Below are 27,332 nucleotides of genomic sequence, written 5' to 3'. Positions count from 1 at the left end.
CTGCTGTCAGCCCTCAGCTTGCGTGCATCCCTGGCGCTCTTGCAAAGCATGCTTTGATCAATGCTCGTGGGGATGCCCAGGCGACTGACATAGGGGGGATCTGGGTGAGTGAGGGAAATGCCCAAGGATATGGAAATGGGTTTTAAAGCTGTTGGTGTGTGTATGCAGGCCAGACTTTTGATGGGTGCCTTTCAGCCTGGGAAGAAATGTACAGCTTGGGCTGTGGCGTGCATCTTCTCACTTGCAGAGCCGAAGTGCTTGTGTTTTGGGAACATGAAGACAGTAAAGCAGAGATTCAGTAAAGCCAGGAAGCTTCCATTCCTAAATTCTCCATTCAAATAAAACTGGGTAATGCGGTTAAAGGAGAGAGGAATTCAATCACCTGCTACTTTGCTTTGGAGAAAGAGACAATAAAGCTGATTTATATCGATTACAACGTTCTTTGCTTTTTGTCCTTCCTTAATGCAAAGCATCACTGTAGGTATTAAATACAGAGTGTTGAAAATGAGGCCCTGTTTGCTTTTGTTTTAAGCAAAGCTATTGTATTTTAAAGATAGACATTACCCCACTTGGAGTATTTAGAAGTCACTCGCATCTTAAGTATATCTTGGGTTCATTGCTTTCATATCCTGCATGTGAGCTCCCAAAGGCCCCTGGTGGGCCACTGCGAGTAGCAGAGTGGTGGACTAGATGGACGCTAGTCTGATCCAGCAGGCTAGTTCTTATGTTCTTATTGCAATCCATTCGAGCTGCAGGGCTGTTTGTGCTGGCCCCACTATCAGGCAAGGGAAGCCACAGAGTGGGAACCCGAAGAGTATCGAGAGCGGCAGTAGCTCCAAGGGGGGTGGGGTGTGTGTGTGCCCCTGTGAAGTTGTGGCGGGGTGGGACAGGGGCGGAGGACGCACCTTGCAGTGCACCCGAGGCGCGCTTTCCCCTTGCTATGCCTCCTGATGAAGATTGGAAACCAGGCCGGGACCAGAGAGGTGGGATCAGCGGAGTTCTCACAGGTGGTTCCCTGAGGAGTAGGTTACTAATTATTTATTGTGTGCGAGAGGGGTTTACTAATTGGTGGCGGATTTTGCCACGTGATTTTTTTTGCCTTAGATTACACCCTCCCCTCTCAGCAGTAAGCGCACAGAACTTGAAGCAGTCTAGCAGGAGGTGCACCCGGTGCGTGGCAGCCTGCGCCTCGTGCATCTCAAGTTTCCCGCTTAAGGGACTCATGCGAGCGGCTGCGTCCTTGCCACAGCCCGCCCAGGAATACCCCATCCCGGAATGCCCGGCCTTGCGCCCCCCTGTGCCCCGCCCAGCCCCATTGGCGCTACGCCACAGTTTGAATCCCACCACCATAGGAACTCTGTTACTAAAATTTTTTGGATCCACCACTGGCCTGGACACCTGAAAATGCCTTCTACTTGGTCCCATGAGAGGAGTCCAGGTCTTGGCTTTCTGCTCTGACTGATCATGGTTTTCCAGGGGTTGTCCAGTAGAGGTCTTCAAATCATCTACTACCTGAACCTTTTAAATCTTGGAGGTACATAGAATTGATAGAATCATAAAGTTGGGAAGAGACCCCAAAGCGCCATCAACTCCAACCCCTGTAATGCCCAAGGTCACCTAGCATGCTTCTTTGTAGAAGTGTTGGGAAACAAACCCTGGTTCACCAGGTCAAAGTCCCTCTCTCATGTGGAAGAGTGGAGAATCCAACCCGGTTCTCCAGATTAAGGTCTACCACTACACCATGCTGGCTCCGATGTTGCACTTCACTTGCTTCAAATGTGAACTTTCGGCAAACTTGTTTGATTCCACTTTACTGTCTCGACACATGATGTAATCTGATCAATTCATGTTTACTCAGATGCAAATCCCACTGTGCCTCAGTTGAGTTCCTTCCAAAATCAGTGTCTGCATAGGTTACAAATGGTAGAACAATCCCAGCCTTCCTAGGTGAAAAAAATATAGGAGAAGGGAGATCAAACCAGGAATGCCCTCCCCACTGGACCTCTGGGCCATGGCATGCACTCCCTCAGCACACAGCACACCCCTTCCCAGCATCAGAGCCAGAGGTATAATGGTTAAAAGCATCAGAGCCAGAGGCATATAATGGTTAAAAAAGCAGGTGAATTCTAATCTGGAGGGAACTGGGTTTAATCCCCCACTTTGAGCTGGGTTTGATCCCCCACTCCCCCCACCTGAGTGGCAGAGGCTTATCTGGTGCACCAGATGTGTTTCCCACACTCCTACACTCCTGCTGGGTGACCTAAAGCTAGTTCTCTCAGAACTCTCTAAGACCCACCTACTTCTCACAGTGTATGTTGTGGGGAAGGAAGGGAAGGAGCTTGTAAGCCACCTTAGGAGTCTCCTTACAGGAGAGAAGGGGGGATATAAATCAAACTCTTCTTTTCAAACACTGATAACTTCCCACACCTCCACCATGCATAAAACCCACCTGGTAGCGTCTGCTGAACCCCATTTTGCTCCTCTTCCTGTCCCAGACCAGGGGCATCCCATTGGCCTTTGCAGTCCACCTGTGAGCTGTTGGGATCTGAAAAGTCTGAATTTTCCACACCCCCACCCCACCCCACAGGTTCTCATGTCTACCACCCAGAGCCCAGGTCACAGCCTGGAGCCCATGCTGGCATCCAGGTTCACTGCCTGGAGTTTGCACTCAAGGCCCAGGTCTACCACTCCAGACCCAACACCAGAGTCCAGGTCTACTGCCTGGAGCTGGTGCCAGCATGAGGTCTATGTGTGCCTGGGGACTTAGGCTACCCCATAGGCCCAGAGTCCAGGTCTGCTGCCTGGAGCTGGTGCCAGTGCCCAGGTCTATGTGTACCTGGGGACATGGAGTTACCCCATAGGCCAGAGTCCAGGTCTACTGCTCGAGCTGGTGCCAGCCCAGGTCTATGTGTACTTGGGGACATGGGTTACCCCATAGGCCAGACTCAGGTCTACTGCTCGGAGCTGGTGCCAGCGCCCAGGTCTATGTGTGCCTGGGGACATGGGTTTACCCTATAGGCCAGAGTCCAGGTCTACTGCCGGAGCTGGTGCCAGCGCCCAGGTCTGTGTCGCTTGGGGACATGGAGTTACCCCACAGGCCAGACTCCAGGTCTACTGCAGAGCTGGTGCCAGCGTCCACGTCTATGTGTGCCTGGGGACATGGGTTACCCCATTTTTGTAGCACAGAGGAGTAAGCTGCTGTACTGCAGTCAAAGCTCTGCTTGACCTGAGTTCAATCTAGTCAGTTTCAAAGTAATCAGCTCAAGGTTGATTCAGCCTTCCATCCTTCAAGGTTGGTAAAAACGAGTATCCAGCTTGCTGAGGGGTAAGTGTAGATGACTGGGAAGGCAATGGAAACCACCCTGTAAACACACAGTCTGCCTAGGAAATGTTGCAAGGTGATGTCATTCCCAAGAGTCACTTGCACAAGGGACTGCTTTTACACCTTTCACTAACTTGGATGGGAGGCTATTTTCAATTGGTATTAACATTCTTCTTCCCAGTACTACAGGCCTGATCTGTATCCAGGCCCTGCTGGAGCAATTACCTAAAACAAACAAGCAAGACCCATAAACTGGAAAAGAACTGCTTGTGATTTCCCAATTTAAGTCTAGTTTGTCCTTTTGAATTTCAGAAAATCTTGCCCTGTTCGAGTGCCTCTTGATGGGGAGATGGGTATATGTCAGTGTAAAGTGTGTAAATTGTCTACCAAATGGAATAGCTGAGCTGTATTTTTTCCATAGCCTTAAGTAAGCACCCCCCCCCTTCCTTTGGCTCTGATGTATGTCTCTTTATGTTTTCCTGGGCATCCATTCTGAAATAAACCTCTTTTCACATTGTTGTTCTAGCCAATGTACATAGCAAATTTGGCTTTGAATTAATGTATTCTATGTTTGCTGTAAATTCAGTCTTCAAAGAAGCCAAGTGATCCTGGGCCTGCCAGTTTTCTGTTTTGGATTTTTTTAAAAAAAATGATTTCCAAAACAAAAGATGCTCACGATATTTCTAAAGCTCCTGTCCGTGACACAAAGTATTCCAGAGGCCGAGCGGCTCCAAAGCTTGCAGCCTAAACTCGGCATGTTGGATGTTTTCATGAAAAAATAATCACTAGAACAGAGGAAAATGTATTTTTTAAATGAAATTTAATTCTGTTCACTGTGGGGAAATAAACCAAAATCAAAATGTCAACTTGTCTGAGGTTGAAACTGGTAAAGGCAGATCAGAATTAAAGAGAATCTCAGGAGCAAGATCCATTGGCTACATTCAGGCAGTCTGTCATTGTGCTGAGTTTGGGAATGGTCACAATAGGTCCCAAGGGTCCAATGCTCCCATCTTCCATAACAGGATAGTAAATCCAGCTGGCTCAAGCTTTCAAACTTGGAAGTTCAGAATTCTAGCCCGTGAGGAGGACTAAACCAACTCCAGTGTGCAAAGACACCCACCATTTTAGAATATGTTTCCTCTGGTTGAAGTTTTGGGTCCACCACACAAAGTTGCTTTGAATTGCCTTGTGCTGATCATTGTTTTCATGTGGAAAGCTGCCCCCTGTGGATCAGCTCCCATCTTTCCTCCAAGGAACACAAGGTGGGATACATGGAGCTACCCCATGTTAGTTTCACAGGATGCCTTTTCAAACTTCTAGAAGAAGAAGAATTGGATTTATATCTCTTCTTTCTCTCCTGTAAGGAGACTCAAAGGGGTTTACAGTCTTCACCTCCCAACAAACACCCTGTCAGGTAGGTGGGGCTGAGAGAGCTCCAAAGAACTGTGACTAGCCCAAGGTCACCCAGCTGGCGTGTGTTGGAGTACACTCTGTTCTAGTGACTCCCCAGATAAGCCTCCACAGCTCAAGAGACAGAGTGGGGGCATTAAACCTGGTTCCTCCAGATTAGAGTACACCTGCTCTTAACCACTACACCACTGCTAAAGAAGAAGAAAAAGAGGAGGAGGAGTTTGGATTTATACCCCACCTTTCTCTCCTGTAAGGAGACTCAAGGTGGCTTACAAACTCCTTTCCCTTCTTCTCCCCACAACAGACACCTTGTGAGGTAGGTGGGGCTGAGATAGAAAAACTGTGACTGGTCCAAGGTCACCCAGCAGGAATGTAGGAGTGAAACACGTCTGGTTCATCAGATAAGCCTCTGCCGCTCAGGAGGAGTGGGGAATCAAACCCGGTTCTCTAGATTAGAAACCACCTGCTCTTAACCACTATACCGCACTGACTCTCTAGAAAAGTAGGCTTCGGCCACATGCACCAGGAGTGCAAGATACCCACATGGAGTTGCCAGGTGGGGGATGTGGGGCCCATAGAGTTGCCAGATCCAGGTTGGGAAAGTCCTGGTGATTTGCGGATGGAGCTTGGAGAGGACATGGGCTTCAGAGGGGCACAATTCCACAAAGTCCACTCTTCAAAGCATGTGTTTTCTTTAGGCACAGGTGTCAAACTCGCGGCCCTCCAGATGTTATGGACTACAGTTCCCATCATCCCCTGCCAGCATCATGCTGGCAGGGGATGATGGGAACTGTAGTCCATAACATCTGGAGGGCCGCGAGTTTGACACCTGTGCTCTGGAGGAACCAATCTCTGTAGTCTGGAGACGACCTGTAATTCTGGAAGAACCCCTGGTCACACCTGAGGCTTGAAATCTGATACCCATAATGTTCCAATTACAAGCAGTTTTCCATTCTTCCTGACTTGGGAAATGTACACATCAGGGGAGGGTTTTGGTCTCTATGCCCTACTGTTGGCCCTCCGATGTAATTGGTGAGTCACTGGTTGAGACAGAATGCTGGACTAGATGGACCACTGATCTGATTCACAAGGTTCTCCTAAGTTCTTAGTGTAATGAGTAAAGTGGTGTGTGTGTGTCTGTTCCTCTGGGCCAGCTGTGATTAGGATCACCACATACAGGCAGGGAAAATAACACATCGCATTCTTCTGATTAGTGCCAAATTCTCTTGGCAAATGAAATTAAGACTTAATGAAGGCATGTTTGATGCATCCAACTCCTAGCGGGGGGGAGGGGGGGAAATCCCAGCTGTAGATCTTGCGTGATGTGAAGTCCTTTGATTATTTTAGCAGATGCAAATGAACCTGGACCAAAAGCTTGGACTCAACAACCCAGATTTGTAGTCCTCTGTGTAAAAGAGGATAGATCCTGCAATCAGCTGCGATGGGGGAAGGCAGGAGGGGGGTGGGGGTGGGGGGAGGATCCAGGGGGGAAGAAATGCAGACATTGTATGTTGTTGCACTTTAAATTCAGCATCTGAAAGTGTGCCCAGACTTGTGACTGGAGAAAGTGATCAAGGGGAAAATCTTGGAACAGAATCCTCATACATGATTTAAGAAAAGGCTCTTGAAACATTAATGTGACAGGCATTCGGCACGTTTTGGTCACGCATTGGACAATGCTCAAAAATAAAATAGAGACTGCTTGGATAGATAACAGAGTTCTATAGCTTGAATGAGCCCCCTGGTTTTTTCGGCACATACTGCCAGCATGGTGTAGCGGTGAAGGGCAGGTAGACTCTAGTCTGGAGAACTGGGTTTGATTCCCCGCTCCCCCACATGAGCATCAAATTCTTATCTGGCGAACCAAATGTATTTCCCCGCTCCCATGTTCCTGCTGAGTGACCTTGAGGTAGTCACAGTTCTCTCAGAACTCTCTCAGGCCCACCTACCTCACAAGGTGTCTGTTGTGGGGAGAGGAAGGGAAAGGAGTTTGTAAGCCTTTTTGAATCTCCTCACAGGAGAGAAAAGTGAGGTATAAATCCAAACTACTCCTCCTCCTCCTCTTCTGGGGCCAAGACTGACCACATTAGACACACAAAACAGCAGCCATGGAAGGAAGCCCAGTGGTGGAATAGATCAGAGGTGGGATCCAGCAGGTTCTCACAGGTTCCCGAGAGTAGGTTACTAATTATTTGTGTGTGCTGAGAGGGGGTTACTAATTGGTGATTTTGCCACATGATTTTTGCCTTAGTTACGCCCCTCCTCTCAGCAGTAGCGCACAGAACTTGAAGCAGTCTAGCAGGAGGTGCACCAGCGTGCGTGGCAGCTTGCGCCTGCGTGCATTCGTTTCCCGCCCAAGGACCGGCGCAGCGGCTGTGTCCTTGCCACAGCCCCGCCCAGGAATGCCTCCCCAAAATGCCTGGCCACACCCCCGTCGTGCCCCACCCAGCCCCATTGGCGCTACGCCACAGTGTGAATCCCACCACCATGGGAACCTGTTACTAAAATTTTTGGATCCCACCACTGGAATAGATCTTGTAGCACAAAAGGAGAAACGATAAATGGAAGCCCCTTTAACTGTGTAGTTTTATCCCAAATAAATGATGACCTACTTGGTGCAGACAAGGAGATAAATATGTGTGGGTCCATATAAACTCTCCAGAACGTAACCAATTATTGGATGATGAGTAGTATATGAAGAAGAGTAGTCTGTGTGGTCTTTAGGAGATTGCCTGGAAAATACAAATTACAGTTGCTTTTCTTTGGAAGACCCCCCCCCCCCACAACAGCCTTTTGATAACTGTCCTCCTCCTTGTTGTGTGGGCTTCTTGTGTTACTCTTAACATTAAACAGAACCAGAGTCAAAAACAGTCTTTGCATTTGAAATCTCTCTCTTGAGTTTAAATGTCCTCCGGTTACTGTCTGCAAGGCTAACCTTTGGACCAGACAAGGGACAAAGCCATTTGAAGCCTTTGTTCATCATTTGGTGGGACAACAGTTTATGTTTTCCTTTGTGGAATAATATTGGAGCATCAAGCACGTAACAGGCTTGCTTTCGTGGCATGAATGGTTTATGCTGGTCATTTAAAAAAGCAAAAGGCAGGTGATGTTTATGAAGAGGTTTTGGGGTGTCACACATTTGGGTGAGGGTTTCATGTAATGTTGCAGCTGCCTCACACATTTCAGAAGGCAAAAATACTTTTGTAATGTGTGAAGCTCCCTATGAATATTATATGCTTGTGGTGGTAGAGGAATGTGCCGTCAAGATGCTGTAGGTTTTACAAGGCAAGAGACATTCAGAGTTCCATTGTCTCCCTTTGTGTAGCAACCCTAGACTTTCTTGGTGGTCTCCCATCCAAGTACCAGCCAAGAAAAGTTTGGGTTTATATTCTGGTTACTTTTTTTACTTTTTTCGTGGAAATAGTTTCTGTCTACTTCTTCAGTTTAATCTCTTCAGAGTCTTGCTCGCATTGTTAAAAGATCGCCTTCCTATTGATCTAAACATGAATTAATAACAGTATGTACAAACTCTACAAGAAGAAGAGAAGTTTGGATTTATACCCCACGTTTCTCACCTGTAAGGAGACTCAAGAGGGATTACAAACTCCTTTCCCTTCCTCCCCACAACAGACACCTTATGAGCAGTGGTGGGAGTCAAATAACTTAAGAACTGGTTGTTTACAAGCACCATTTTAACAACTGGTTCTGCCGAAATGGTACGAACCTGCTGAATCCCACCACTGTGTGAGGTAAGAACATGAGAACATAAGAACATAAGAAAGAGCCTGCTGGATCAGACCAGAGTCCATCTAGTCCAGCACTCTGCTACTCGCAGTGGCCCACCAGGTGCCTTTGGGAGTTCACATGCAGGAGGTGAAAGCAATGGCCTTCTGCTGCTGCTGTTCCCGAGCACCTGGTCTGTTAAGGCATTTGCAACCTCCGATCAAGAAGGATCAAGATTGGTAGCCATAAATCGACTTCTCCTCCATAAATCTGTCCAAGCCCCTTTTAAAGCTATCCAGGTTAGTGGCCATCACCACCTCCTGTGACAGCATATTCCAAACACCAATCACACATTGCGTGAAGTGTTTCCTTTTATTAGTCCTAATTCTTCCCCCCAAGCATTTTCAATGTATGCCCCCTGATTCTAGTATTGTGAGAAAGAGAGAAAAATTTCTCTCTGTCAACATTTTCTATCCCATGCATAATTTTATAGACTTCAATCACATCCCCCCTCAGACGTCTCCTCTCCAAACTAAAGAGTCCCAAACGCTGCAGCCTCTCCTCATAAGGAAGGTGCTCCAATCCCTCAATCATCCTCGTTGCCCTTCTCTGCACTTTTTCTATCTCTTCAATATCCTTTTTGAGATGTGGTGACCAGAACTGAACACAGTACTCCAAGTGCGGTCGCACTACGGCTTTATATAAGGGCATAACAATCTTTGCAGTTTAATTCTCAATTCCTTTCCTAATGATCCCCAGCATAGAGTTTGCCTTTTTCACAGCTGCCATGCATTGAGTTGACATTCCCATGGAACTATCAACTAAGACGCCCAAATCCCTTTCCTGGTCTGTGACTGATAGCACTGACCCCTGTAGCGTGTATGTGAAGTTTGGATTTTTTGCCCCTATATGCATCACCTTACATTTTGCTACATTGAACTGCATTTGCCATTTCTTAGCCCACTCACCTAATTTATCAAGGTCCACTTGGAGCTCTTCGCAGTCCTGATGGGAATTGTAGTCCATAACATCTGGAGTCCCAAAGGTTCGCCACCACGGCCCTAGGACCAGCTTCAGAGCCAGTGGACCAATGTCGTACCAGAAAGCTGTCCAAAGAGGTCTGTTTCTGACACCTCTTTAAGATTTCTCTGAAATGGGGCAAGACATTGTCATTTAACAAGTTGCAGACACGGCCTGCAACAGCTTTGTCTCCCCAAATCCCTGCACCTTACTGCAAATCGATGAAAACCGAGGCAAATCAATGAAAACCGAGACAAATTTTTCACTGAAAAAAACCGAGGAAAACCGAAACCAATGAAAACGGAAGGCAATGAAAACCGAGGTTCCGCTGTATTTGGAAGCTGTTATATCCTTAAAGCTTTCAGAAAGACCAGCCCTGTCTTCTACAGAACTGTTGGTACAAAGTACGTGAGAACTTCCTTTGATCCGTCCAGCAGCAAGATTTTGATTCTCAACAGCTCTCCAAGGTTTCAGACAGAGGACTTTTCCAACAAAGATTTGTTTATTTTTTCAATTGGAGAGGACACGGCTGAATCTGGAACCCTTTGTATGCAACGCTCGTGTTCTATCACTAAACTGTTGCTGTTCCCCACAGAGGCACATGACTCATCTGCTCTGCGTAGTGGGATCCAGATGCCGGAGGTCCAGATAAATGGAAGCGTTCTTGTGTATCTGTTTCTTTTCAGCCTTTATTGGCATTAGATCTTTCAAAGAATGCTCACAGTAATGCATTATTTATGTTGCCCTGTGGGAATGTTTTGTACTTCTTCCACCCCTCCCCTGCCTCCCACAACACATCCTCATTCTGTAGCTTATTTTATATTTTTTTAAGAACAAAAGTTACTGTTCCGTGTGGCTATCAAGAGACTGCTTTGAATGGGAAATGAAATACAGCACTCTTTCACGTCTCATGCAAGCGAGCAACTTCCTTGCGTTCCGTTTCCATGTTTAAGTAATGATGAACTGAGAGCATAATGTATATTTATAGGTCAAGTGAGCAGTGAAGATTTTTTTTAGTTCTGGTTTTAAATTTTTTGAATGACGTGTTGTTGGTTTGGATGGTTTTAAAATGTGATTTTTACTGTGTCTGTTTTAATTTGTTAGCCTCCTTGGTGGGCAGAAAGGGCAGAAAGATAGACTATAAACATTGCAAAATGAAAATTTAAAAATAAACATGGGTGGGGTGGTGAGTAACTTTAGAGCTGAAACATATTTGCCCGCCTGTTAATTCTTCTGAAAAATCTCCCCTATATATTTGAATATTAAATATTCAAATAATGTTATGCTGCGTTTGGAAATTCCAGGATATTTAATTTCATTGTTTATTTAAATATGAATGTTCCCCTTTTCTCCCCACTAGATTCAAAGGGCAATTTCACACATGCAGAATAATGCACTTTCAATCCACTTTCAGTTCACTTTGCTGCTGGATTTTACTGTGCAGAATAGCAGAATCCACTTGCAAAAATTGTGAAAAGTGCATTGAAAGTGCATTATTCAGCATGTGCGAAAGTGCCTATAGTGACTTACCAACCCCCGCCCCGCCCCGCCCCAGCAGCTATTATCTATTTAAATCTGTACAATTAACAACTAGCAACAAAAAGGAAATCTATTTCAACTCTATGGGTACTCCCAGATCTAGCTGTGCTAGTTTTCTCAAAGCCACAGGCTATGAGTCAAAGACCAAGAGTCCTTTGATTGTCCAAGGCTTTCATGGCCGGAATCACTGGGGTGTTGTGGGGTTTCCGGGCAGCATGCACATACAGATCTCTGAAGATGCCAGCCACAGATGCAGACGAAACGTCAGGAGAAAATACTACTGGAACACAGCCATAGAACCCGGAAACCCCACCCCAGTCCTTTGATTCTTGCCTTTTGGCACAATCATCTGCTGATGAGTTCAATATCTGAATTCAATATCTGAATCTATATCTATAAACGTGAAATACCACTGACTCACTGACTCATCAACAGAACTCAAAAAACACCAAAGCCACACACATGAAATTTGGCACACCTGTTCCTTACATACTCCAGGTGCTCACTAAGAAAGGATTTCCCAAAATATCAGCTTTCACTTGATTTATTACCTATTTACTGTTTTCACTGCTCATCTCTGGCCATCTGCGCGAACATTCTGAGGGCAAACCAACCCCTCAGTCCACAGACATACTGCACGAACATTCTAAGGGTGACAGTTCAACACCACCAGCTTCATGTCCTTTACCAACTGCACTCTATGACCGTCCTCCACAACACATGTGAACCTATTTGAAAACAAACCCATCAGTCCGCAGACAGGCTGTGAGGAAATATGCTGCATGTCACCCCAAAGTTCACAAACAGGCTGCAAAAAAGTATGCTGAATGTCACCCCAAAGTTAACAGACAGGCTGTAAAAAAGTACTCCTCCACCCACCCTCACGTTAACAACACCGATACAGCCAAATACTATCAAAACAGATTACAAACCACACTATCACCTTGGACTACTAAACATTTGTCAGGATTTCCATATGGACATCAGATTGCTTACTGTGGAGACAAGTTTACTCCTATGACCCTGTGCTTGGTGTCGTGCTCTGAAGTGGCGGGATGAGTCCCCAGGAATGTGCTGCAGTCACGGTACAGTCCAACTCCCTGCCCTTCAACCCTACCCTGAACCTCTTCACAGCCTTCTCACTCATCAGCATCCAATTGCATAACACTTCCTTTCTGCATCCCGAAAATACAATGGCTGCTTCCAAATGACGTCTTTTGGAGCCCACCAGGTGAAAAAGAGTAACAGAAACAGAGCTTAGAGCAAAATTTTATTGCAAGATACCTTGGCAGGACTGGGAAGCCCTTCAGGGAGATGCCAAAGACAGAAGGGTTGAAATAGGCAAGAAAACTGGAAATTACATGTCCGTGGAAGGAATCTAAAGAACCATATAAACAATGCCTGACTCCTAACTGTAGCCTGGACCTGACCTGGTGACCTTGACAGCCAGGCCAGGGGAACCAAATGACCATTTTGGTGGGTGAAATAATCACACTGGAACGTTGGAAGGGTAATACAACTAATTCAGCCTTTATTCAGTGGCTAAGTGGGAGAACCTCTTCTTTGAAAATCTCAGGTTCAACCAGGGGTGTATCTATAAAAAATATTGCCTGGGGCAAGGAGTAGAAAGTATCTATCTATCTATCTATCTATCTATCTATCTATCTATCTATCTATCTATCTATCTATCTATCTATCTATCTATCTATCTATCTATCTATCTATCTATCTATCTATCTATCTATCTATCTATCTATCTATCTATCTATCTATCTATCTATCTATCTATCTATCTATCTATCTATCTATCTATCTATCTATCTATCTATCTATTATTAGATTTTTATACCGCCCTCCCCTAGAGGGCTCATGGTGGTGTACAAATAAATATATGCAGACAGGGAAAAGTGAAAAACCAGTAGAAATATAATACTAGCCCTGTCTCCCTATTAAAACCAATAACAATGATATAGTCAGCATCGGAGAACTAAAAACGACCCCCCTCGGGGAACCCCAAAAGGTCCCCCCCTAAATGGGCCACATAATAAACAAAGAACAAGGGAATGCCCCCCATGCCAGTGAAATTCCACTCCCGAGTCCTCTCTCCTGCCCCTTGCCTGCCCTGAACCCCCTACCTCTCTCTACCCAGAGGATTGTATGTGTGAGCAGTGCAGAGCTTCTCTTGGAAGAGCAGCCACTGCTCCATGCACTTCGGCTTTTCCACACCCCCATGTGACTAAATGGCTGCATCCCGGGGACATTTGACCCCATATGTACCCTTGGGCAGTACGCCCCTGGGTTCATCCTCCAGCAATGAAGAAGAAGAAGAATTGGTTTTGTATCCCCCCTTTCTCTCCTATAGGAGACTTACAAACTCCTTTCCCTTCCCTCCTCACAACAAACACCCTGTGAGGTGAGAGAGCTCAGAAGAACTGTGACTAGCCCAAGGTCACCCAGCTGGCATGTGTTGGAGTGCACAGGCTAATCTGAATTCCCCAGATAAGCCTCCACAGCTCAGGCGGCAGCGTAGGAATCAAACCCGGTTCCTCCAGATTAGAGTACACCTGCTCTTAACCACTACACCACTGCTGTTCAGTGCCAGTTAAAAGAACCAGGCAGTAGGTTATATGAAAGACCTCTGCCCGAGGCTCTGGAGAGTTGCTGTCAGTCTGCGTAGACAGACAGTACTGACCTTAATGTCCTGGTTTTTAGTGGCGTAAGTCCTGTCAGCCCTATGGGGCCTTGTGATGGTGGTGGGGTGGTTCTGGGGCTTTTCTGAGCTCCCTGCGCTGCTGGAAAAACTTCGTGGAGGTTTGAATGTGGCTGCCCCTTGTTTATCTGAAGGACTGTTTTCTCTCATGCATTCTTGCCTGGCACTTAAGATCACAGGGAGAGACTCTCCTGACTGACTTACCAATCAAAGAAGCTCATCTGATAGGGACACAAGTAGCCTTTTCGGTGACAGCCCCGCATTGGAACAACCTCCCCATGGAGATGGGTGTGGCCCCCTCCTTGTTGATCTTCAGGAGAGGGTTGAAGACAAACTTGGTGCAGTAGTTAAGAGCAGGTGGATTCTAATCTGGAGAACCAGGTTTGATTCCTCACTCCTCCACCTGAGTGGCGGAGGCTTATCTGGTGAACCAGATGTGTTTCTGTACTCCTACATTCCTGTCAAGTGACCTTGGGCTAGTCAGAGTTCTTTCAGGACTCTCTCAGCTGCACCTTCCTCACAAGGTGCCTGTTGTGGGGAGAGAAAGGGAAAGGAGCTTGTAAGCCACCTTGAGTCTTCTTACAGGAGAGAAAGGTGGGGCATAAATCCAAACACCTCCTCTTCCTCCTCCTCCTCCTGTCTGCATTGGGCTAAATCAGTGGTGGCGAAGCTTTGGCACTCCAGATGTTAAGGACTACAATGCTGGCAGGGGCTGATGGGAATAGTAGTCCATAACATCTGGAGTGCCAAAGGTTCGCCTCCACGGGGCTAAACTAATGTTTAATTATTGTCAGTCCTAATTGAGATTTTAAATTGTTGTCTTTTATGTGTTTAAACACACACACACGCATATCAATACCTACGTCCATGCGCTGTAAGCCTCCTTGGATTCTGCAAGGTCGAAAGGTGGCCAATATATGTTTTAAATGAATGATAAATAAATAATATAATGATGTGATGGGTGGAGCCCCAGTAGACTAAAAGTTGCAAAGAGTAGTGGAGCACATCAGCCGAAAGGCTCTGTTTGTTGCTAAATATAAGCTGTCTTGCTCTAGTATAAAAATCAAACAACTTGCTTGCCATGTACTGAGCTCTGAATAATGTATAAAGATTAGGGTTGGATTGGCACAGATACTGAAAGCATTTGTGTTAATTAAATGTAAAAATAAGAGGGTTGCGTCTACGTGGCGGTAACGAGGAATCTGCTTATGAATTAAGATTTAAAGCATTTTGTGGTAAGGTTTGCCAGCTGCTGCAGGGCTCCGTGGAAGCACTTTTCGGAGGACACTTAATGCATTTTCCTGCTCTGAAGAGCAGCTGTTCCGCACCATGTAGAATGCATGTAGCTACTTTCTTTGCAAGAATGTGAGTTTGTTTTCCTAATTTTGCCAGCAAGTACATCTAGGCATGGCAGCAGAAGCACAGGGGGGAATACCTTTTCTCCCCAGAGGGACTTCATCTGGTCGATGAAGTTCTGCATTGCTAGAATATAAATGCACAAGGAGAATAGATTTTGCACAATTAAGGGAAGCCATGGATTCTTTGGTAGAGTTAGTTGCCATGGACCCATTGGTAGAGTTACCTATTCCTGTTATGTACAGTGGATTACCTTTATGTCGGCTTTGTAGTTGGAGGATGGTGATCTGTTCTAGATCTGGATTCTAATCTGGAGAACCAGGTTTGATTCCCCACTCCATCTGAGTGGCAAAGGCTTATCTGGTGAACCAGATGTGTTTCCATGCTCCTACACATGCCAGCTGGGTGACCTGGAGCTAGTCACAGTTCTTCGGAAATCTGTCAGCCCCACCTATTTCACAAAGTGTCTGTTGTGGGGAGAGGAAAGGAAAGGAGCTTGTGAGCCATCTTGAGTCTCCTTACAGGACAGAAAGGTGGGGTATAAATCCAGAGGTGGGATCCAGCAGGTTCTCACAGGTTCCCAAGAGTAGGTTGCTAATTATTTGCGTGTGCCGAGAGGGGGTTACTAATTGGTGATTTTGCCACGTGGTTTTTGCCTTAGTTACGCCCCTCCTCCTCCTCAGCAGTAGCGCGCAGAACTTGAAGCAATCTAGCAGGAGGTGCACCGGCGTGCGTGGCAGCCTGTGCCTGCGTGCATTCGTTTCCCACCCAAGGATCAGCGCAGTGGCTGCGTCCTTGACACGGCCCCGCCCAGGAATGCCCCGCCCCAGGAATGCCCGGCCACGCCCCCACCATGCCCCGCCCAGCCCCATTGGCGCTACGCCACAGTTTGAATCCCACCACCATGAGAACCTGTTACTAAAATTTTTGGATCCCACCACTGCATAAATCCAAACTTTTCTTCTTCTCTATTTACCCTCCTCAGAACCCTCTTCCAGTCTGCAGGAACAGCAGTGGCAGAAGGCCTGGCCAAGGTGGCACAGAGGAAATAAAGGGCCAGACTGGCTGCATACAACTGCACTGTAGGGCTAGTGCAGGGTGCTGAGGGTAGGCTTTATTTGCAGGATCCTGGCCAATGGACAGCACAGCCTCAGGAACTCCATCAGCTGCAGGCAGTGTAGCTGGGCCCAATTACCTCCCAGCCTACTCAAACTGAGACTTGACAGACGGCCTTGCCAGATGAACTGGCCTAACAGGCAACAAGGCGTGTATTGCCAGCTTTTAACCTGGCCAGCCCAAGGGCCTGGAACCACTCCGAGCAAACCTGAATGGGCTTGGCTTCAGAGCACAGGACACAGGTATTGTGGCTGTAAGTACAAGGTGAAGGTCCATTCATAGCCCTGACTGAGCTAGGTTAGTTGATTCAGGAGCTGGAGTTCTGTCTTTTCCGCCCTTTGCGTGTCTAAATTAAAAACTTGTCTTTCTATTTAAGCTGCTTTGCGTCCCCAGTGGGAAGCAACAGCAGGATAGAAATAAATATTTGGGAATGACAGAGCGGGGGTGGGGAAGTTTAGTGAAGTTTCTTGCTATGTAAAATCGTGGGCCTGCAGAGATGGAATAACGTGTGTATGTTTCCCTATGTCCCACATTTCTCCCCACACAATTTGTTGCATTACAATAGTACACTGGAGCACAACAACAACACAATTTGTCAGGAGCTGCCTATAATACTTGCTGTTTTTTAAACAACCTGTGGGGACCAATGTGAAGAAACCGCATGAGGTCTAGCACATTTTCAAATTTCAACACAGGCACAGCTAGCAAATAAGACAGTTTTACTTTAATTGGTGGTTTTGTTTGTCTTTGGCTGCACTCCTCAAAACCATTTTCTCTAGACCTCTGGAATTCAGCGCACCTGGTTTTAAGAGCTACTGATTTCATCACTGCATGTTATACTTCATCTTTCTCCCCAATGGAAACCCAAATCAGCTTACATCAGTATCCTTTCTCCATTTTATCTTCACAACAAACCTGTGAGTAGGTTTGCTTGCTGTGGCCTGGGACATTTCTGGAGAATTGGGGGCAGTGCCTGTGGAGTCTGGGGGAATCTAGGAAGGAATAGTACCTAGTATCTATGGTATATCATAGAGAATGTCTTCTGAAGCTGGCATGTGTGCTCCAGGTGAACTTACCTCTTGTCTGAAGATCAGTTGTTATTCCAGGTAAACTCCAAGCCCCACGAAGAACTGAAATTACCCAGTTCTCAGCAGAGTAAAACACAACAGATATATAAAAAAGAATGATCCTTTAATAAGATTCTAGATATGAAAAGTTAGGCTACAAAATATATTTGACAAAAGAGGAAGACAAAAATAGTCACGGGCAAAAAGCACAAACAAGCGTACACAATAATCAAACAGGAAAACACAGCACCAACAATACAGCATAAGGATAAGGAGGAGAAAATGAGGCAGAGGTAGGAGAAAGGCGCATACAAAACTACACCATATATGCAGACCATGAAAGTGACCCCCAATCAACCCATTAACAGCTCACCTGCCTGGTATTATCAGAAATAACCCAAATGATGCAGCTATCTGCTTATAGCCAAATCTGCAAGAACTCCTGCAAGAATTTATAGCCAAATATTCTAAAAGTTGGCAATCCCACCTGTGAAATGGGTTGTGGCGAACCTATGGCACTCCAGATGTTCATGGACTAAAATTCCCATCAGCCCCTGCCAACATGGCCAATTGGCTGATGGGAATTGTAGTCCATGAACGTCTGGAGTGCCATAGGTTTGCCACCTGGCAGACCGGGGATTCGAACCTGGGTCTGCTACTCCGACTACTTCATTACCATGACTTCATTTACCAGCTAATGTTGGGACTCTCCCCGCCCCATTTGCTGTGGATGACCAGTTCACTGGGGGAAAAAAATGCGGGGAAACCTTCCTGCCCTTTGCAACACCAGAAATAAACAACCCCCCACGACTGCTCATTCTTGTCAACTTGGCGCGCCCATCCATTCAAGACAGGAAGCCCTCCAGAGAGGAGATATAAACAGCTAAGCTGCCTGGGTCAGCCACTCTAATCGCTCTGCAGCTGGACGTTGTTGGGGCTGCCCGGGCAAGAGGCTGCGCTCTCTCCCCGGGGAAGGACTCCGCTGATTGAAGTTAGCTGGGGAAGGGGGGGGCGGGCGAAGCAGGAATGCATTTGCAAAGGGAAGGTGGAGAGGAAATGCTTGAGCTGTGCAGTCAGATCAAGCCTCTTTGAGCCAGTGGGGCTGGAGGGAGTTATCTTGCTACAATTGAATTCCAGCAGATCTCTCAGCCCCTTTTCCTGGCATCCGAGATTAGCCCGAGGAATGCGCACTTGGGAGCTTTGAAAGCAGGGATTAGAGGGGCAGAAAATCAGGCTGGTTTTATTCGATGCTTTTCAGGGGGCTCATCTGCGCCGCGGAAGACTTTTAGCTCTCTCGCCCATGGGCGTTATTTGGTCCCTCCTCGTGGTGCCCGATTCACCTGTCTCGCGCTGAAATCTCTCCTCTCCGGCTTGCCGGCGCTCCCTTGGGGGGTTTTGCACGTGGGGAAAGGGGAGTGCGCGCGCGCTGGCCTGCCGGGCGGGCAGCTTTTGACAGCTGAGCGCGCTGCAAACGGACAGAGCGGCATCTGCAGCTCGCCAGCTCGAGCCTCTCCGTCGCTCCTCTGGCCGGAGGCGGGCGAGGAGGGGAAGTTGGTTCTCCCGGCCTTTCCGCAAACTCGTGTCACGGTGCCCCCGGAGCGAGCTTTTGGGAAAGGGTAAACAAACCCGCTGGAGAAGGGGAAGGCGCTTTTCGGCTGGAGGCGGACGGGCGCAGCAGGCGGCGCTCCCCTTCTCCTTGGGTGTCCGAGTGAGTGGCCTCTTCTCTTGGGTGCCGGCCAGCGATTAGACTAATTAACAGACCCGCGGGACTGCTCACCCGCCCGCCCGCTCGTGGATTAAGCCGGAGACGCCAGCTGCTCCTGACAGCCAGTCCAGGGAAGATGAGGCTATCCGGAAGAAGGCGGCGGCAGAGGAAAGCAGAGAGGAAAACCAGGCAGGAGATTTGAAAGGGAAAAGAGGTATGAGGAGTTGTAAGCGAGCGGGCTGGGGGCTGGGGGGTCTCCTGTGCAGCCAGCCAGGGCTTGGCTTGGCTTGGCTTGAGGGGGGTATCTGGGAGCTAAAAAGTTACATAACCAGAATGCCAGGTGTGCTTTCTCAGGAAGTGAAGCAGCGCGCAGTTGCTTTTTCAGGATTGCTTTTTCAGAATGTCAGAATGCATGCTTTCTGGCCGCAGGAATATGTCGCTCCAGGACTATATTTGCAGCTCATTTTTAAATTGGCTTGGTGTGGCTGGGGTAACTTTGCCTGCTCCAGAATTCCTTAATGCATAGGTGTCAAACTCGCGGGCCTCCACATGTTATGGACTACAGTCCCCATCATCCCCTGCCAGCATGGTGCTGGCAGGGGATGATGGGGACTGTAGTCCATAACATCTGGAGGCCCGCGAGTTTGACACCTGTGCCGTAATGGTACTCATGGGTGATGCATGGTTTTTTATATATGTGTCTGTCTGTGTGAGGGTGGGTGTTGACTGTATATTATTGGGCTTTTCGTATGGCGGGACTCACCCGTACTGAGTACTGATCCCTTGTGTGTGTGTGTGTGTGTGGGGGGGGGGTGTCTCCCACATCCTTAGAGGGAAATCTATGCAGCCTTATATATGAATGGCAGCCTTATATATGAATGGCAACACTTTGCAGCCTTATATATGAATGGCAACACTTTAAAAATAAAACAAAAACCGCTGGATTACTATAGACAACGTTGAATGCTAGATAGGTTTTGTAAGGAAGGTTTGTAATCTGACTAATCTACCTTGATTGCATGTCAAAGGAGTGTTTGCATTCCAAAAGCACTCCATGGTGCCAATGTAAAAATATGGCAAAAGAAAGTGCAATATAAAGCACTAAAGTTCTGTATTTTGCACATGTGCATATGTGTGCGCATATGTGTGTGCACACACACACAAAGGAACAAAAAGTCCTGCTAACCTGGGACTGAGGTCACTAACTTTGCTTTCCATTGTGGTTGTGGTGTTGGGAGTTTTCAGTAACACAAATTGGACTACGTTCTGGGTAAAGCTTTGTTTACGATCTCGCATGAGATTATATTCTGGTCTGAGGAGACCGAGATCTGTCCAAACCCACTAAACGCTTCTTGGGTAGAAAAATGTTTTTACTGTTGAAATCAGCAGCGTGTAAAATATACAGATGATCGTAAAAAGGTTCCGCAGATTAGAATCTCCCACATAATTCTCCATCACAGCCACGAAAAAGGAGAAAGTTTAATAAAGTGTTTCTTATCTCCTGCAGTTCATTTTGTGCTCAGCTGCGAGCAAATGTATTCTAAGTAAATCTGTACCTCACGCGGCGATCCTTAGTGCCACCCCCCCCCACAAAAAAAAGCTATGCTGAGAACGAATGGAACCACTGAAATTGGGCTTATGAGGAAAGTCTTTTTTAAAATTGCAATGTTGACTTGTTGTAGAGTTTGTGCACACTAGGTTTTTGCATACTTTTTCGAGGCTACCATGCCTTTTGCAGCCACTTGGCATGGTTACTTTTACAAAAAATAAACACGCACACGAAGTATCTGGTTAAGGGTGCATTTTGGCACAACTGTGGCTTGCGCTGGAACTGCGAGAGAACGAGTGGGTGAGAGAAATATTGTAAATGAAGCTAATAAGTAAAATATGGCTTAGAAATAAAAGGCAGCTGGGATTGTTAAATATTGGATTGCTCAAGAGTGTCTTTCCCATGGCTGCAGCCTTTGGCAGATGCATCTCCACGCTTGGAACCGTCTTCTTAGAAAAGACTAAACTATCAGCATGCAGACTGCTCTGATTAAGAAAGGAAGAAAACCAGAAGGCGGCCAATAAGCATCTCTGTGTGTGTGTGTGTGTTGCAAACCAGCCAGTAGAATCTAATAAAATGTGTATTAGTAAATGTTTATATCCTCTGAAAGAAACGTAAAGTCACACAGCATGATAGCCTTGATAACGTTGCTCAATGGTGCCTGTTTACACCTTCCCATTCCACCCACCCCCAATCTCTTTTATATCCTCTGCGTGCATTTCCTGGTATGTGGTACATTGTCTTCCTTGACTGAGTTCTCATCTAAATGCAGTTCTGGTCTCCTAGAACTCATAGGAGAACATGAGAACACGATAACAACCCCATCAAATCACAGCTAACATAGAGAGACCCCTGTAGGCAAGAGATGTTCAAAGGTGGTTTGCAATCCCCTGCCTGTAAGGCTGAACACACTCAAACAAAGTCAACTTTATGAAGAAGGAATGAACTTTATTGATTTGTGTCGCCCTAAGTACAGGATGCTGGAACTGAGGGTTCTTGCCTTCAGTTCCAGTTTATACGAGGTGTGTGAGTGGGAGGTCCTCTGTTGCGGCGGGAACTGGAGGATTCGAAGAAACAAAACATAGTCCTGACACTGCTTGTGCTTCATAACCCTGGTATTCCTCAGTGGTCTCCCATATAAATGCTAACCAGGGATGACTCTGCTTAGTTTTCAAGGTCTGAAGAGTTCAGGTTAGCCTGGACTATCTTATCTTATATAAGTTACCTTATATGAAGTCAATCAGCTGGTATCTCTAAACTTTTTGGACCTGTGGTTGCTTTCCAGCGTCTCTGGCAGAGAGCTTTCCCAACCCAGTTCTCTTGGGGTGGGGGTTCCACCCTCCTTATGTGGAGATCTCAAGGATTTAATCTGGGGCCTTTTATGAATGCAAAACACATGCAGTAATTCATTCATTGTGCCTAGTTCCTACAAACCACATAGAACCCACATTGTGAACTGGTGAATCCTCCTTGCCCATTCAGAGCATAGAGCCAGCAGGGTGTAGTGGTTAAGAGCAGGTGCACTCCAATCTGGAGAACTGGGTTTGATTCCCTGCTCTTCCACTTGAGCTGTGGAGGCTTATCCGATAAACCAGGTTAGCTTGTGCACTCCAACACATGCCAGCTGGGTGACCTTGGGCTAGCAGTCACAGTTCTTCAGAGCTCTCTCAGCCCCACCCACCTCACAGGGTGTTTTTTGTAGGGGGGGGAAGAGAAAGGAGATTGTAAGCCCTTTTGAGTCTCCTTACAGGAGATAAAAGGGGAGGGGGGTTAAATCCAAACTCTTCTTCTTTTCTTCATATATAAGTAATCAGAATGTGGATTGGGATATATGTCTCCTTCGCCCTGCTATATGTGGCTGGACATCCCCTGGATGTGGAAATACAGAGGACAATAACTGCAGTCCTCTTGGTTGGGCGCTGGAATGGAACTGGATACTTTTGACAGTATCCTCTGGTAATTGTAACGTGCCTAGATATGCCTTTGAATTCCGCAAGGGTCAGTCTTGGAAAACAATTGAAGACTAGTATGCACATGTAGAATGAATTTCTTTTTTCCATGGAGTAATTGCAGCCTATGCTTACATTTCTGCTATTAGGGTGTCAATGTTCACAGTAAGAGAGCATGATTTGCCCTCTATAATCAATGCCCAAAGTGCATTCAACACGAAGTGTAGTGCCTTTATTTATTTGTTTGTTTGCTTTGTTTATTCCCCACCTTTCTCCCCAGGGAGGACCCAAAATAGTTATACCACTTAACTTTCCTCCATTTTATCCTCACAACAACCCTGTAAGGTAGGTTAGGTTGAGAGTGACTGGCCCAAGGTCACCAGCAAGCTACCATAGCAGCATGGGGATTTGAACATGGGTCTTCCAGATCCTAGCCCAAGACTCTGGCTTTTATTCAGATACCCCCTTCCCTACAGCATGTTCCAGCTGTCCACTGAAGCACATATCAGGAATGTCAGAATTTTCCTATGCTTAGGCACACCGAGTACAATTCTGTAGCGCCATTTCATGGTCCCATAAATGGTAGCCAGATTATCAATAGCAGCTGCCTTGGATAGTCTCTGCAGTGTTGAAGACAGGAATCTTTTAAGTAAATCGTGGTTCATGGGATCTATGTCTGCATAGTAACTCAGTGGCACAAACATTTTCCTATAAGGTGGTCATGGAGACTCTGACAATGCTCAGAAATGCACCCTGGGGTTGCATAATGTTATGTCTAATCTGTTTGTAAAACTACTGCCGGGAGGGAAGGTGGCATAGCCCCATCTCACCAGATCTCAGAAGCTAAGTGGGGTTAGTGCTTGGAAGAGAGACCTCCGAGGAAGACTCCACAGAGGAAGGCAATGGCAAACTACCTCTGCTTCTCACTTGCCTTGAAAGCCCCTTGCAGGTGTCGCCATGCTTCAGTTGCAACTCGGTGGCATGTGCACATATACGTAAAGCTGTATAAGGGGTAAGAATTCATCAACGAAGCCCTTACTCGCCTTAAGACCCACATATCTGCAAGACCACCTCTCCTGCTATGCTCATCTGAGCAGTCTTTGGAAGGTACCACCTTGTGTAATTGGGTAAGATTAGTTGTCTGTACATCTGCATTGTCCGTGTGGAATGACCTGACTTACCTGAGGAGGCCAGGGAGGCCCCCTTGCTCCTGTAATTCTGCAGAATGCCCAAAACAGAAGTGTTCAGAAGTGCTTATTTAGAAAGAAATTAGAACTGTAATTGAATAGAACCATGATGGCAAACCTATGGCACTCCAGATGTTCATGGACGACAATTCCCATCAGCCCCTGCCAGCATGGGAATTGTAGTCCATGAACATCTGGAGTGCCATAGGTTCGCCACCACTGGAATAGAAGAATCCAAGACGATGCCTTTATAGCGGAATAGGATTGTAGTCTGCTGTAATGATCCTTGTAGGTATCAGCTTGCTTTTACTGCATTTTACTGTATCAGCTTGCTTTTACTGCATTGTTTCATATTTCTTTGTAATTCCGCTCTCTCTCTGGTTGCCAACGTCCAGGAGGTGGCTTGTGATCTCCTGGGATTGCCTTCCAAGTGACTTGGTTCAGTTCATTTGGAAAAAATGGCTGTTTTGGAAGGCCCCTCCCCACCCCCACCCTCCTGTCCTCTGGCTCCACCCCCAAAATCTCTAGGTGTTTCCCAGTTCGCTGTGGCAATTCTCTGCATTGTTCAGACTACCTTGCCTCAGGTTGTATGTTCCTTTCATTGTTTGGTTCATTGGTTGTCTTATGCTGTCTGTCATCCGTATTGTGTCCCTGTGAGAAAGTCAGGCCGTAAATAAACAAATAAATGTGGTTCTTCCCATCATTATTTAAAATCAGAGTTCAGCTCTGGGAGTGAGTTTGCAGTTTAAAGTGGGAACAAACCCAGAGGGAGAGGGTCTTTTAAACACTTTCCTATTTTGCCATTTTCCTATCAACAACTGCTGCCTCTGACCTGTTTTTAGCTTCTGCTGGGAAAAATATACAGTTACCTGTATTCTTCCCTCCACCAGGAGAGATAAAAGCAGTTTGAGAGTTATGATTTTCAGCAGAAACCAGGCAGGAGGGGGATCAATTAAACAGAAACCTCTCTTCTCTGTACTGGTCTTTTCCCTTTAAAACTTCAGCACCCGTGGCTGCATTCTGTTTGAAAAAAGAGGTCAGAAGTATTTATTTGTATTAAAAGCATGAAGACTGGAGAGTTTACAAATATATGTATGCATATAAAACACACTAGAATCACGTCAGTTAAAAATACAATAAACCACATCTAATTAATAACAGCTCATCACTCCAGCATAATTCCTTCATGGTGATCTGAAGCCACAGTCAAAACATCCCACAAGACTTCCCCTTTGAGGCCTCATTCAAGGGTGGTTGTTGGAAAATATATTGCCTCGCAGGCCTTGGGAAGCTGAGGTAGCCCTGTCTGTCAGGGGATGATGGGAACTGTAGTCCATAACATCTGGAGGGCCACAAGTTCGACACCTATGCCCTAGAACAGGGGTCTTCAAACTATGGCCCTCCAGATGTTCATGGACTACAATTCCCATCAGCCTCTGCCAGCATGGTATATAATGGGAATCGTAGTTCATGAACATCTGGGGGGCCATAGTTTGAAGACCCCTGCCCTAGAAAAAAGGTGCCACCTTGTAGATCTCACTAAGAGAAGGAACTCTGGGAAGGAGTTTGGACCGGAGACTCCCAGGAAAACCAGGGCTGCTACGCAGAGCAAGGTAACGGCTCTGTTTGCCCCTTGCCTTGAAAACCCCACAAGGTCATTATAAGTTGGTTGCAATTTGATGGCCTTTCCCACCCCCATTACACACACACACCGCCATTCCACTGTTCGGCGTGTTTGCTGTCGTATATCCCTCATTGCTGATCTGAAATATCAATGCACTGTCTCTCTGCACCTGTTAGATCTACAGAACTGTAATGCTGAGATAATGTGCCAGCCTTTCCATTTCTCTCACCTAAGGCCAGTTTGTTCTTCCTCCAGCAGGGTGCCCGGGGCTTTCCAACTGATTTGTACCTCAGCAGCTGAAGAGACTCTCTCCACCTGCTGCTTCTTCAATTAGGAAGTAGTGCAGGCATCCAGGGAGTTACCCCCCTGAGAGTTGCCTGCATGGCCCTAAGCCAGCAAGAATCTGTGTTTGCTGTTCTGAATTAATATACATTCTTATTCAGAAAAAAAAACCTTGACCCTCCTCCCAAGCCAATTTAGCCTTACAAGGTACAAACAGAAGAAGGGAAAAAAGAATTATGTTGCTTGCAATGAGACTGATGTGGTCTGGTGCACTGAACATGGGGCTATGAGCCAGCAAATGGTGGCAGACACAGGATTAGAGAAAAAATTGACTCCCTATTTGGCTTTAATTGTGGTTTCAATTAGTTTTGCAATGCTCTGTTTTGCCCCGCAAGCAACTGTTGCAAAGTGCCAAGTGGCTGTTTTGGCATGAATGTATTGGCAGATGTATCTCACTTACATCACTGGTCAGAAATGCAGATCTGGTGTAATTTTGGATCAGTTAAGGCTGCAGAATTATAACTGAAAAAAATGTGCTAACTTTCAAGATCTGTTGGTTATCTTTTAAAAAACCCAGTGCATGTGTGTGAGGGGAAATGCCTTAAAAACAGAGAAATAAGAATGGACAAATCTGAAAGAATCTTCAGGTAAAAGATATGTCAAATGGAAAATAACCACCTGGTTTGAAATGAATACACATAATATAAATGATATATCAACACAGTTTAATGTAACCACAATTAACCCAGCATCTCACGATAGGTACAATAACCACTAATGCCACCCCCAATTCTACCCAGTCTGACAATCTAAAATCAGAAAGCCAGATGTGTTTTGACCCATTTTGGTTGGAGTTTTTTTTGCTTTTATCTACCTTCATTAAGATGCTCAAGGATTTCCCCCTAGCTCTTGTTTTTCTGATTCAGATGTCCCCGAGAGCGTTGTTGTGTAGACAAGCAAAGGAATAGGTCCCCCAAAGATTCAAGCCTCTGGAAATTCAGGCCTACTTCATACATGTGCGTTCAAGCATTGGTGACAATATGAATATGCCCAGCCAGAATGTTTATGTCCTTTCAAATATAATGGTTTTCACTGGAGTCTGTTCACACATTCTGCTGTGAGCCATTCATGGCCTGGTTCACATGTTCACGTACATCACTCAGTTCTGGAGGGCTACCAGGTGAGCATGTGAACAAACTACACTGGAGGACATTGTGGTATGAAGTGCAAAGTTCATACGGATCTGTGATGATTTCATTCATACATGCAAACCAGCAAATAACATGTTTATGAACCAGCTCTGTGAGAAATTTGAGCATGTTTGTCTGACTTTTATATTAGCATCCTTTTGAGGAGTTCCGGGCAGGATACATAGGACTTCCTTCTGTTGCTTCATTCTATCAGTTTTTCAAGCGCTTAGGATAGTATTTATAGTGTTCTCTACTTCCATAACAAAGAGATTAGAGTGAGAAATCCTGATTCTCTCAAGTCCAGGCAGGAAACTTCACTCTCAAGTGGGGAACTGAACCCAGGAATTTCCAATCAAAGTCCAGTATGCTAGCTGCTAGACAGCCTTGATGATCATGTTTGAATCTGTCCGTTGTCTTCTAATGACTTACATATGACAAAAAAATTGGACTTTGCCATTTGCCAGCTCCATAGAATACGAACATTGCATTCCTTGCTTTCTTGCTCTCTTGTAGCAAACACTGAACCCACATGGTTAACACGTCTGAAAAGTCTTCTTCTCCGGCTTGATTTAAGTACAGTTTC

The 27,332-nt window shown here is 46.2% G+C and overlaps 1 protein-coding gene across 6 annotated transcripts in view; it reads left to right on the top strand.

Annotated features, from left to right (window-relative positions):
- Positions 1 to 27,332, top strand: part of PDZD2 (PDZ domain containing 2) — a 309,977-nt gene that overhangs the window by 120,384 nt on the left and 162,261 nt on the right. Inside the window, exon 1 of one of the 6 annotated variants that reach the window (XM_048503185.1) lies at positions 18,368 to 19,182. The exons of the other annotated variants lie outside the window; for them this stretch is intronic. The gene's annotated coding sequence lies outside the window, so the exon portion shown is untranslated. Of the gene's footprint in view, positions 1 to 18,367; positions 19,183 to 27,332 lie in introns of those variants that run through there. 6 annotated transcript variants of the gene reach the window in all.

This window comes from Sphaerodactylus townsendi, linkage group LG07 (assembly GCF_021028975.2).
Source record: "Sphaerodactylus townsendi isolate TG3544 linkage group LG07, MPM_Stown_v2.3, whole genome shotgun sequence".
Classification (NCBI taxonomy): Eukaryota; Metazoa; Chordata; class Lepidosauria; order Squamata; family Sphaerodactylidae; genus Sphaerodactylus; species Sphaerodactylus townsendi.
Note: the sequence above shows the minus strand (reverse complement) of the source record. Positions and strands in the feature narration are given on the sequence as shown.